Source organism: Nycticebus coucang, chromosome 9 (assembly GCF_027406575.1).
Source record: "Nycticebus coucang isolate mNycCou1 chromosome 9, mNycCou1.pri, whole genome shotgun sequence".
Lineage (NCBI taxonomy): Eukaryota > Metazoa > Chordata > Mammalia > Primates > Lorisidae > Nycticebus > Nycticebus coucang.
This window is the reverse complement of record NC_069788.1, coordinates 51280766-51292557: the sequence shown is the minus strand read 5'-3', so window position 1 is coordinate 51292557 and position 11792 is coordinate 51280766. Positions and strand designations below refer to the sequence as shown.

The following is an 11792-nucleotide window of genomic DNA, read 5'->3' as shown; positions in this document are numbered from 1 at the left end:
CTCACATTAGGGAGAGCAATCTGCCTTACTTAGTCTATTGTTCTTCCAAACATACTCAGAATAACATTTGACCAAATATCTGGGTATCTCATGGCTCTAAAGATGATACATAGGGGTGGCACCTGTGGCTCAAGGAGTAGGGTGCTGGACCCATATGCTGGGGGTGGCGGGTTCAAACCTGGCCCTAGCCAAAAACTGCAAAAAAGAAAAAATTCATGTAAAGATGATACATAAAATTAACCATCACAATACTGTAATATTAACTAAAGTATTAAAACTTTTTTTGTTGTTGGGGATTCATTGGGGATACAATAAACCAGGTTACACTCATTGCATTTGTTAGGTAAAGTCCCTCCTACAATCATGTCTTGCCCCCAGGTATTAAGACTTTTAACCATGCTCCTCTCTCCTTTTAATTAGTTCTTCCAATTGACACTCTCTACCCTGTTTAAAGATGAGGGAGGGAAGGGCTGGTATGAGGCTGAAAGACTATAGCTAAACAACTTTATCATTGTATACTGAGCATCTAGCGGAGTTTCTGTTGAGTGAGTGATTCTGAGAATTGGCTGTTTCTACCTGTTCTTTTGTATTATTAACATAAAATAAAGTCCCCTGGCACTTATTACTAGAGAACAAAGTGTTTACGTTCCTATTTCCAGAAATAAGTTTTCCCTTATTTAAACAAATTATGCATTTACAACCATTCATTAATTCAGCAAAACTGACTGTATTAGAGAAGGGTCTACGGAATAAAAAATGAACTAGAAAGTAGATAATATCTCTACCCGTGAAGAACTTAAGAACTAAACTCTTTTCTGTCTTCTAACCAAAGGTATTTTATCCATTTCTGTCCTCATTTTGTTGTCAATTTAATAGTTCTTTTTTCATGAAAAGACTGCATCATGGTTCTGTGGCAACTTGCATGTCTTCATATGTATCCAACCACGTACACCAAGATTTAACATTGGCTTATGTAAGTCCTATAATACACCTAGAACATGAGCACGTGGAAGGTTTCATGAGGAGGTACTCCCAAGGCCATATGCTGCTCACCTCCCTACCTACCATGGATGTTGTTATAAGTTTACTCTGATGAGGAATTCATCTGCAACATGACATCAGCTCCTTACAACCATTGAAGAAATTGGATTCATGATTGAAAAGTTGCCAAATCTTGAGGCCCAGATAGATTCACTAGAGAATTCTACCAAATATGTAAGGTAGAATTAGCACCAATTTTACATAATCTTCAGAAAATTGAAGAATCTATACTTTCCAACTTATTTTAGGAGTCTAGAAATTACTCTGATACCATAATGAGATAGCTCCATAGCTACAGTAGTCATGGAAGGAGTCCACAATAAGCTGAAGCTATCATCCTGGACCACTGTTCTCAGGCCAGTGAGTGGGCAGCCAAATGCATCAGGAACTGCATCATTCAGTTTAATCCAGGGCTAGACTAGTACTTCACCCTGGGAGTCCCCACTGGGAGCACCCCACTTAGCTGCTATAAGAAGCTGATTCAATACTGTAAGAATGGGGGGCTGTCCTGTAAATATGTGAATTCCTTTAATGGGCTTTCCTTGAGATCACCTGGAGAGTTGTGACTTGTTTGTGTGGAACAACTTCTTCAAGCACATTGATTGACATCCTCCCAGAAAACACTCACATTCTGGATGGGAATGCAGCTGCTCTACAGGCTGAATGTGATGCGTTTGAAGAGAAAATCAAGGCTGCAGTAGATTGAGCTCTGTTGGAGGGATTGGGGCCCAGATGGGCACATAGCCTTCAAGGACTCCAGCCTGGTATCCAGGACACATGTGAAGATGCTGGCCATGGACACTCCTGGCTAATGCTAGGTCTTTGATGGAGAGCTCGCCAATGTGCCCACCATGGCCCTGACAGTGGGCATGGGCCATGGGCACTGTCATGGATGCAAGAGAGATGATGATCCTCATCACAGGTGCTCACAAGACCAATGAGGAGGGAGTGAACCACATGTGGACTGTGTCTGCCTTCCAGGAACATCCTGACACTGTGTGCATAACAAATATGCCACCTTGGAGCTGAAAGTGAAGACTCTCAAGTATTTCAGAAGCTTAATGCTTTCTTGTTCATAACAAGTTGGTGGACCCCTTGTAGAGAATCAAAGAGAATGAAGTTGAGAAGAGCCAGTCTTCTAAGAAACTATATACAGATTAGACCAGTGGTTCTCAACCTTCCTAATGCCGTGATGTATTTTCATTGTTACAAAGGGGTCGTGACCCACAGGTTGAGAACCACTGGATTAGAATGTGGTGGGACCTAGTATCAAGTACCTCATAGGGACAGGTGAGTCTCTCTGGAAATTGTCTTTAGGAGAACAGAATTGTATTTCATTACTACAGTATGGTTACTCCAGATAAGTGGATGAAACTGTTGTTTTTGGCTTTGAGGCTAGGAGCCTAATCATGAAATTTGGCTATAGGAAGAATTATTTGTAACTTAATCAGAAAAAAAATTGGAAAAATGTACTCCATCATTTTATTATCTGCCAAACTCAGGTTAGGAGTGAACTTTTTGTTCTTCCTCAGGCACTGTTCACATGTACAACACACTACTGTCAGAAATTCCTATTCTTACGTGCACTGATTCTCAAATGGGAGGGGTTTGAAGAGTCTTGGGAATCCCTCTTACAGAAGGCTGCCCCTATTTGGGAATCATTGTTCCATATTAAGGCACAAACTCAATATCTAAAATAAGTGCAAAGAAACAGTCCCTCTGGCTGGTACAAGGGCCATGCAAGACAACTATCCCTTCCCCAGTTGTCTTTTGCTCTCATAGCTGGTCCTTCCATGAACTGGGAAGATTCCTTGGAGGAAGGATTTGGGTGAGGCCAAAGAGGTAGCTTTTGCTGATAAACTCAGACCTTCAGGGGCCCAGCCACAACAAATTCCCTCCTTCAAGGACTCTTCAGGATCAACATATTTCCCATCAGAGCCCTCTCTTACATACTCATTAGCAAGTAGGAGGCCTACTGGGGCAATAGACACTGCTACAACTTCAATGTTAACTTCAGCCAGAGTGATGTGAGTTTAGTTGCAACACTTGAATGTCATTTTATCCTGCTTCCCTAAGAGTTGAGTACCAAGACAATATACTAAATGCTTCTAATATTATTTCCCCAGTTATTTTTTATTTCAGATTGATATCAGAGCACAAATGATTAGGTTACATTGTTTGCATTTTTAAGGTAAAATTCAAGTTGTAGTTAAGCACAGGGAGTGTGCAGCATGTTTCCCCACTTAAAACACCCTGCTGTCCTAAGCCTCTTCAGTTCATATGGTATGATTTGATGTTCAGGAAATACAACCCTTTTGTCCAGTTCTTTACCCCTTGTTCCCAAGATGGTCTATTGCTCAGCCTTCCTTTTACTCTTATGCCTTTGTAGAGTGGATGCTGCTGCCTCCTCCCTGTTTGAAGCTGCTGGCTCTAATTCTGGGAAAGATCTTTCAGAGTCTGGCTCAGGCCTCTCTTTAAGTGCCGTGTTTGGTACTAGTGTTTCGTCTTCAGCTTTTGTATGCAATTGTGCTGTCAATCTGTTTTAAACTAATGGATCAATGGACTTGTTTATGACTTTAGTTGTATACTAAAGACATAACTTAAAAGGCCCAGGTTGCTCATACCTCACACATTCTAAATAGAAATCTATCTTCAAGAAGACTGATGCTTGACTGGCTACTAAAACATAATCTCTGAGCCCGTGGAATATCTTCTCTGATAAGAGTGTTTTCTATGTGAGTGGCCTTGGGTCATACCATATTGGTTTGATCAGATAGTTTAACAATATGATTTATGGTGAACACTTGCTTTTGTATGCCTGAGGCCCTGGGTCATGCTTTTATTGCTTTAACCTCTGGGAGCTACAGAATGAGTAGCTAAGGTCATTCAGGACTACATGACTGACCCCCAATAAAAACTCTGGACATTGGCTCAGTGCCCGTGGCTCAGTGGCTAGGGTGCTGGCCACATACACCAAGGCTGGTGGGTTCAAACCCAGCCCAGGCGAGCTAAATGACAACTACGACAAAAAAAATAGCCGGGTGTTGTGGTGGGTGCCTATAGTCCCAGCTACTTGGGAGGCTGAGGCAAGAGAATTGCTTAAGCCCAAGAGTTTGAGATTGCTATGAGCTGTGATGCCACAGCACTCTACTGAGGGCATCATAGACTTTGTCTCAAAAACAACAACAATAACAAAAACAAAACAACCCTGGACACACCAAGTCTTGGGTGAGCTTCCTTAGTTGGCAATATTTTGCACACGTTGCCATTTATCATTGCTGAGAGAATTAAGTGCTTCCTCACTGGGTGGGGGCACCACATGGAAGCTTGTGCTTGGTTTCTCCTGGAATCCATTCATGTGCCTTTTCTCTTTGTTGATTTTAATATGTATCCTATTGCTGTAATAAACCATCACTGTAAGTCTAAAAGCTTTTCTGAGTTCTATGAGTCCTCCTAGTAAATCAGCAAGCCTGAGGGTGATCTTGAATGCCTCTCACACAGATGGCTATCAGAAGAGAGATTTGGGAGAACTCCAACTCACAGAAACATGGCAAAAGTGTTGTCTAGAAAAAAGAGGACAGGGCTTGAAGACTCTTTAATGCCTGGATGGCTCCTGAGTCATTCACGGTGAGACAGTAGCTGTGTTGTGATCAGTTATTACATAAAGTTACCAATAGAATTTAGAAATCGTAGACCCCATTTGCATAGGTGTTGACTCACTAGATACACAAGGAGGAATGTAAAGAAAGGGTCTTGCTATGTTGTTCAGCCTCATAAGGAACTGAAAAATAATGACAACCCTTGGAGTCTGATTCCTTCTAGTGAATCTCTGAGCTTGAGGGTGGTCTTGGGGACCTCTGACACACTAATATTTTAAGAAAAAGCACTTTTCTCTTTACCTGAGGGGAGGTAGAAGGAACAGTAATGGCTTAAAACATCCAAGGAAAAAAGTTACAGCTTTACTAAGAACAGGTCATGGGACTTTTTTCCTTTTTGAACTCGTAGTTTCCTAAAGTTCTTTATTTCCTCCTTTATTCAGATCCAGCCCAGTTTTCCCCATTCCTCAAAATCATCAAGTTTCTTATCCTTTATGGTCTTCATTCTTTCGTACCTCTCTGCCTGAAATATACCTATTTCCACCCTCATTACTGTCAGGTCTCAGTTTAAATGTCATATCCTGAGACCAACTTGATTTCCCAGACTAAGTGAGGGTGTCATTATACATGACTATTATATCATTGCACTTCTCTTTCATAGCTTTTACCACAATTGCATTTCTATATATGTAATTTTTAAGTTGTCTCCCTCACAAGGTTATCATGTTCATAAGAGTAATGGGAATATGTATGTCATGGTCAAGTGCTTACAAAAAAATAATTATTGAATTTATCCTTTAGTCTGATATAGAAATGGTTTTGACATGTCTCCAATCTGAAGTCCCATTTCCAGTGTATGTCCAATGTGGCAAAATAAGAGGTCAACATCTGATTATATTGTGCCCTTGTCAACACCTTCATATAATCTACTTCCTAAGAAAATGATATTCCTCTTGTCACTGGTTTTTGTTTTGCTCTATACATTTGTGACTAGCTGTGTAACTTAGATGACAGGCAGATAGATAGAGCACGCTGGTGAAGGTGGTGTGTAGAGCCTGACTACTTTTGTTTCCAATCCAACTCTTCTGCATATAATCACTGCATTACCTTCATAAAGTTATCAAATCCTCATAAGCCTCTGTTTATCAATTACAGTAACTATTATGCTTATTATTAGTATTAAATAATGTATGGTAATCAGCCCATGACTTGGCAAATGATAAATTTTAGCTATCATTATGGTTTTCCTTCTACTTTGCCCCAAATCACATCCTTAGTTTAAGTCACTGTGGCCCTCCTCTTTTCTTTGATTCTTTAATTATTAATTATTGAGCACCTGGTATGTGCTAGGGATCTGGAATACAAGCATGAATAAGACATGACCGGAGCCTCAAAGAGTTGATAGTCACCCAACACCCACATTTATTTTATTATTTATTTTAAGAAAGGGTCTTGTCACTCAGGCTAGAGTGCAGTGGCATGATGCTAGCTCACTAGAACCCCCAAATCATGGGCTCAAGTGATTATCCTGTGTCACATACCTGAGTAGCTAGGACTACAGACACATGTCATCAAGCCCAGCTAATTTTAAAAATTATTTTTTGTGGGTAGCGCCTGTGGCTCAGTGGGTAGGGCACCAGCCCCATATTCTGAGGGTGGTGGGTTCAAACCCGGCCCTGGCCAAACTGCAACAAAAAAATAGCTGGGTGTTTCATGGTAGGTGCCTGTAGTCCCAGCTACTTGGGAGGCTGAGGCAAGAGAATCGCGTAAGCCCAAGAGCTGGAGGTTGCTGTGAGCTGTGTGACACCATGGCATTCTACTGAGGGCGACAAAATAAGACTCTGTCTCTACAAAAAAAAAAATAAAAAAAAAATTTTTTGTAAAGAGAGGGTCTTCCTTTGTTGTTCAGACTGGTCTCAAACTTCTGGCATTGAGCAATCCTTCCACCTTGGCCTCCCAAAATGCTGGGATTATAGGGATGACCCACTTCACCTGGCACAGCACTATTTTTTTTCTTTTCTTTTTTTTTTTGAGACAGAGTCTCACTATGTCACCCTCTGTAGAGTGCTGTAGTGTCACAGCTCACAGTAACCTCAAACTCTTGGGCTTAAGCAATTCTCTTGCCTCAGCCTCCCGAGTAGCTGGGATTACAGGGCGCCCACTACAACGCTTATTTTTTAGTTGAAGCTGTCACTTTTGTTTAGCAGGCCTGGGCCTGGTATGTGGCTGGTGCCCTACCCACTGAGCTATGGGCTGGCACAGCACTATTTCTTATGCACTATTACCAGAAATTATTTCTTTGAGAAACAGGTAATCACTAATACATATTAGAGGATTATGTTATTTGTTAAATTATATACAATAATATACAAATATTGTATATAATTATATACAATAATTATATACAATAAATTGATTGGTAGCATCTACTAAAGTTGAACACATGCATGACTTAGCAATTCTACACCTGGGTATATACTAACAGAAATTTGTATATATGTTTACTTAAAGACATGAGAAGAATTATTTATGTAGCTGCACTATCTGTTATGGTCCCAAACTAGAAGGTACCCAAATGCCCATCAACACTAGTATGGGTAAAGAAACCCTTTTACTTGCCTGTGCCCTCCTACTGCCATCCTTCTAAATTCAATAGCAAATAGTTCTATTTGCATTTGTATTCCATGTGCCTGGCAAAACACAATAGGTGTTTAATAACACTGGGATGTAATAAGAGCTGGGTATTTGTTGGCTGGAAGGAGTAAAGTAAAAGAGGGAAGGCGGTAGGGTGACAGATGGAATGCCAAATTGCTCCTTTTCCAGTATCCCTATCCCCTAATTAAAGCCCTTTTTTCCCCTGTGAAATATCTCTTGGTGACTTAAGATTCCAAGCCTTCAGAGCTTTATTAAGATTTTCTCTACTTTTTTTTTTTTTTGTAGAGACAGAGTCTCACTTTATGGCCCTCGGTAGAGTGCCGTGGCCTCACACAGCTCACAGCAACCTCCAACTCCTGGGCTTAAGCGATTCTCTTGCCTCAGCCTCCCAAGTAGCTGGGACTACAGGCGCCTGCCACAGCGCCCGGCTGTTTTTTGGTTGCAGTTTGGCCGGGGCCGGGTTTGAACCCGCCACCCTCGGTATATGGGGCCGGCGCCTTACCGACTGAGCCACAGGCACCGCCCAATTTTCTCTACTTTCAGTAGCTTGAGGTTGAGTGGTAGTTTACACTTAACTGCACTTAAATCTAGGATGAGGTGGGATTCCATTAAGGTCCATCTATTGTGAGCCTCCTGTTTTTCCCTGAATAACTTAACGACAATGGTAGATTTACTGGTAGGCTGCTGACCAATCACCCCAAGATTCGGTGCATATTAAGAGTTCAGTGTTGGTTTCTACTGTTGGCAGACTGGGTACTCAGCAGTGGCTCCAACTAGGTTGGTCTTGGTAAATGAAGTCCATGTTTTGAGCTCATGAATAACTCCAATCCCTGCATCCATGGCCATTTTGTTCTAAAGCCCATGAAGCAATGACAGGAAAGTCTAGGGAAAGAAGCTATTATCCACAAAACAGTTCACATTATCCACTTTATTATTAAAATCTTTCTCTGTGAAGGTTACCCTTTTGGTACACAAAAATCTTCACATTTGGTGCTTGTTTGAAGGGGTTTATTCACATATTCCTTCCCAAACCTTGTTTAAAATATTCCTATTATGTTCATTCCAAGTCTCTGAATTTCTAGCTAAACCAAATGGCCACACTTCATGAATAGTTGTGGATTCATAATGACTGTTTCAGGCAAAATGAACAAGGTGCATTGCTCAAAGTTCTGTCCCCTGTGAGGGTTTTGCTTTACCACTGTCCTTCAGGGATGTCCCCAAGTACAGCTGTAGTGTTACAGCTGTCCACTTTTGGGTACTGCCTACATCTCATGAAAAGCCTTCTCTAAACCAGGTTCATTTTTTTTCTTCCTCAGTCAATTGATCATGGACAACTCCCTAAGTCCAAAGGTATAGGCATATAAAGAAGAGATAATGCCGTAGCAGAACTCGCGAGATGTGGGTCACTTCCTCCATGCAACTTATTTGTGTCTTCAGGGTCTGCTCAAGCCTGATCATATACCTATCACTTCTATTTAATAATGAAGTGCTACTATATCCATGTCTAATTTTATGACTTAGTAGATCAGACAACACACAATTCATGATAGACATATCAAGTTACATGGTAACTTGGTAGTTATGGCCAAGCATTTTTCTACTCAAATCCAGTACAATCCAAAAGCCATTTCTCAAAAGGATCTACTTTTGAGATACAGAAAAGCATGGCAGAGAATGGCACAGCTTTGCCCCAGATCCTGAGGTCTGTTCTGTGATTAACCTATGGTGGTCTGTCAAAAACTCCAAGGAACATCTCTACCTGCCACTGAGAGTTCAAATTTGGATCACTGGATCTACTCTATTTAATGGGAGAAGTTTCAAATTCTTAAATTTTCACTAATATCACTGTAATCAATCCTCTTAAAGGTTAAATCTGGGAAGTCTGAGGGTCGTGAGTTAGAAGTTAGAGGGTCGTGAGTCAAGGATGCCCCATAGGTAAACATGGAAAAAATGGTCACTGGTAAAGGTTGGGTGCTGCTACATATCTAATGGGAAGAAAAGCAGATAAAGAGACTGGCACTGACATTGATTAAGAATCTGCTATATGCCAGGCATTGTGCCAATTAAGTGCTTATATTTATTCATGAAGTTTAGGATTATAACCCCTGTTTACAAATAAGGAAACTAAAGCTCAGAGTAGTTTAGTGACTTAATCAAGTGAAAGAAAAAGAATGAATTATTGATATATCCACATGGATTAATCTCAAAATTATGCTGAATTAAAGAAGCCAGACCCCCCCCCAAAAGAAATCATACTGTATGAGTCCATTCATATAAAATTTTAGAAAATGCAAGCTAAATGTATAGCAACAGAAGGCAGAGTAAGCCTGGAGATGGGTGCAAAGTATAAGTCAGGGTGGGAGGAATTATCAAGGAACAGAAGGAAACTTTTTTGGGTGATATTGTACATACTGATCATGACGACTGTTTCACAGGTGTACAAGTTAAAACTTTTATCAAGTGGTAGACCCTTGTACAGCTCACTCTGTTATCAATTTCCCTCAATAAAGCTGTTTAAAAAGTCATTAAGATTACACTGCATATTCTTGGCAAATAAACTGAAAAATCTTTATGAAATGAATAATTTCCTCAGTAAATAAGGATTAACAAAATGGACCCCCATTATAAATAGAAAGCTTGCATAGGTCATTTTCACAGATTAGAGAAGGACACCAAGGAACTATCCCACAAGAAAGCACCTGGCCCAGAGTTTCACATCAGAAATCTATCCTTCAAAGACCAGCTAGTTCTAATGCTTTAAAAATGAACATGAACTTAGTTATTTCTATGGTACTAGTAAAAAAGCTAAAGCTAAACCTAAAAGATATAGTACAAAAAAATTATAAGCCAATTTCATATGAGCATTGAAGAAAATGTACTAAACATTAGCAAGTAAACCCATTAACATATTGAGAAAAGACTACATCATGACTAAGTGAGGTTTATTCCAGGAATACAAGGTTGTTTGAACATTAAGATATTTTTTTATATAATAGAAAAAAATGTGATAGCCATAGATGCTGGAAAAGATTGTTAAAGAATGTAGTCTATCTTCTAAAAGTGATGTAATACCTATGCAAAAAACGTAGGGATGTATAGCAGATACAAACCCAGGATTCTGAAATAATCATTGCCAAGTGTTGAAATACATGGTTTCTGTATTTAGTGACCTATTATAAATAGACAAGTCTCAATCTTATCATTGGCAGGGATTGGGTTACACTACCAATTTCCTGACAGGCTCTTTTAGCCTTTAAGTTTTAGAACTGAAAATAATAATAATAATTTACATAAAGCATTAGCCTTCACAAGATTATGTGTTCTCATAAGAAAAAATACCAATCTGTCAATAGAGTATATGTGAAGTATCTTTTTCTATTTTAAAAAAATAATCAAGCTAAAGCTGTAAAAGATATACTCTCACAGTCCCCGAAGGACACCTACATAGCCTTTGTCGGAGAACATAGAGGCAGTCCCAAATTCATGAACGTGGCCAGAAATGACGTGGTTCCTTTCACAATTTACTGAAACGTTACACATGTGCATTTTGTGTCCTGGGGTACCTGTAGGATAATATTTAGAAATAAACATATCCTACATCAAGCACACAAAGTGAACTCAGTATGAGTTTAAAATTACTTGCTTTTCTTCCAGAGGCTTAAGGGACCTGGGCCCCCCTGGGATACACGCAGAGTTGGCTTCCCTGGAGTTAAACATTCCATAAGCCATTTCTCTGAAGCTGTATACCCTGTGAAGCCTGAGATCAAAGGGCATGCTGCCCTTCCTCAGAGATATGGGCCAGAGGGTTGACATATGTTAACAACATATTGTCAGAGGTCTATAGGTGCTCTGCCCTGAGGAAAAGACAGTCATTACTTCATACTGAGTAAACTGAGTGAACGAGTGAAGATATTCTTCCATTAACTCTGTTCCCCTGTGGCTACTTTCTTCTTTGAGATCTTTATTTAGATACCTGCTTAGTGTTTAGAAGAAGAGGTTTACTATAAAACTGATTGTATTGATATGATAACAAAATATTTCCTTTCAAGTTAATTTCAGATAGGTAAAATAAGATAATGATGGAACTAACAGATGATAGATTAAGTGTGCATGTAACTAAAAAAGTCTAAAATCAAAGCCCTGAATAAGGCTTTTTGCTACACGCCATCCCATCTCGTGTAATCTGTTTCTTGACTTAATAATTACAGGAGTGAGTTTACACTCACGGCAAAGCTGCTGTTTGTTCGCGTCTCCGGTCACGCAACAGTACTCATATAGATCTATTTAGCCCCTAAAAAAATAATACATTTGCAACAAACAGTAGACAATAAATACTGTCTATACTTAATGAATGAATTAAAGACATGAGACTAGAGCAGACATTGAGGAAATAAATAATGTGTCACCCACACACAGATGATCATCCAGGAGACAGATCACAAGTCCAGAGATGCTGGTAAACAACTTATTTCAAAAGTCCTGGTTGCTTACGTATGTAGT

At 39.8% G+C, this 11792-nt stretch overlaps 1 pseudogene; it reads left to right on the top strand.

Annotated features, from left to right (window-relative positions):
• The first annotated feature begins 454 nt into the window (after nt 1-454).
• Nucleotides 455-2128, top strand: LOC128594712 (glucosamine-6-phosphate isomerase 1-like; annotated as a pseudogene).
• The last annotated feature ends 9664 nt before the right edge of the window (nt 2129-11792 follow it).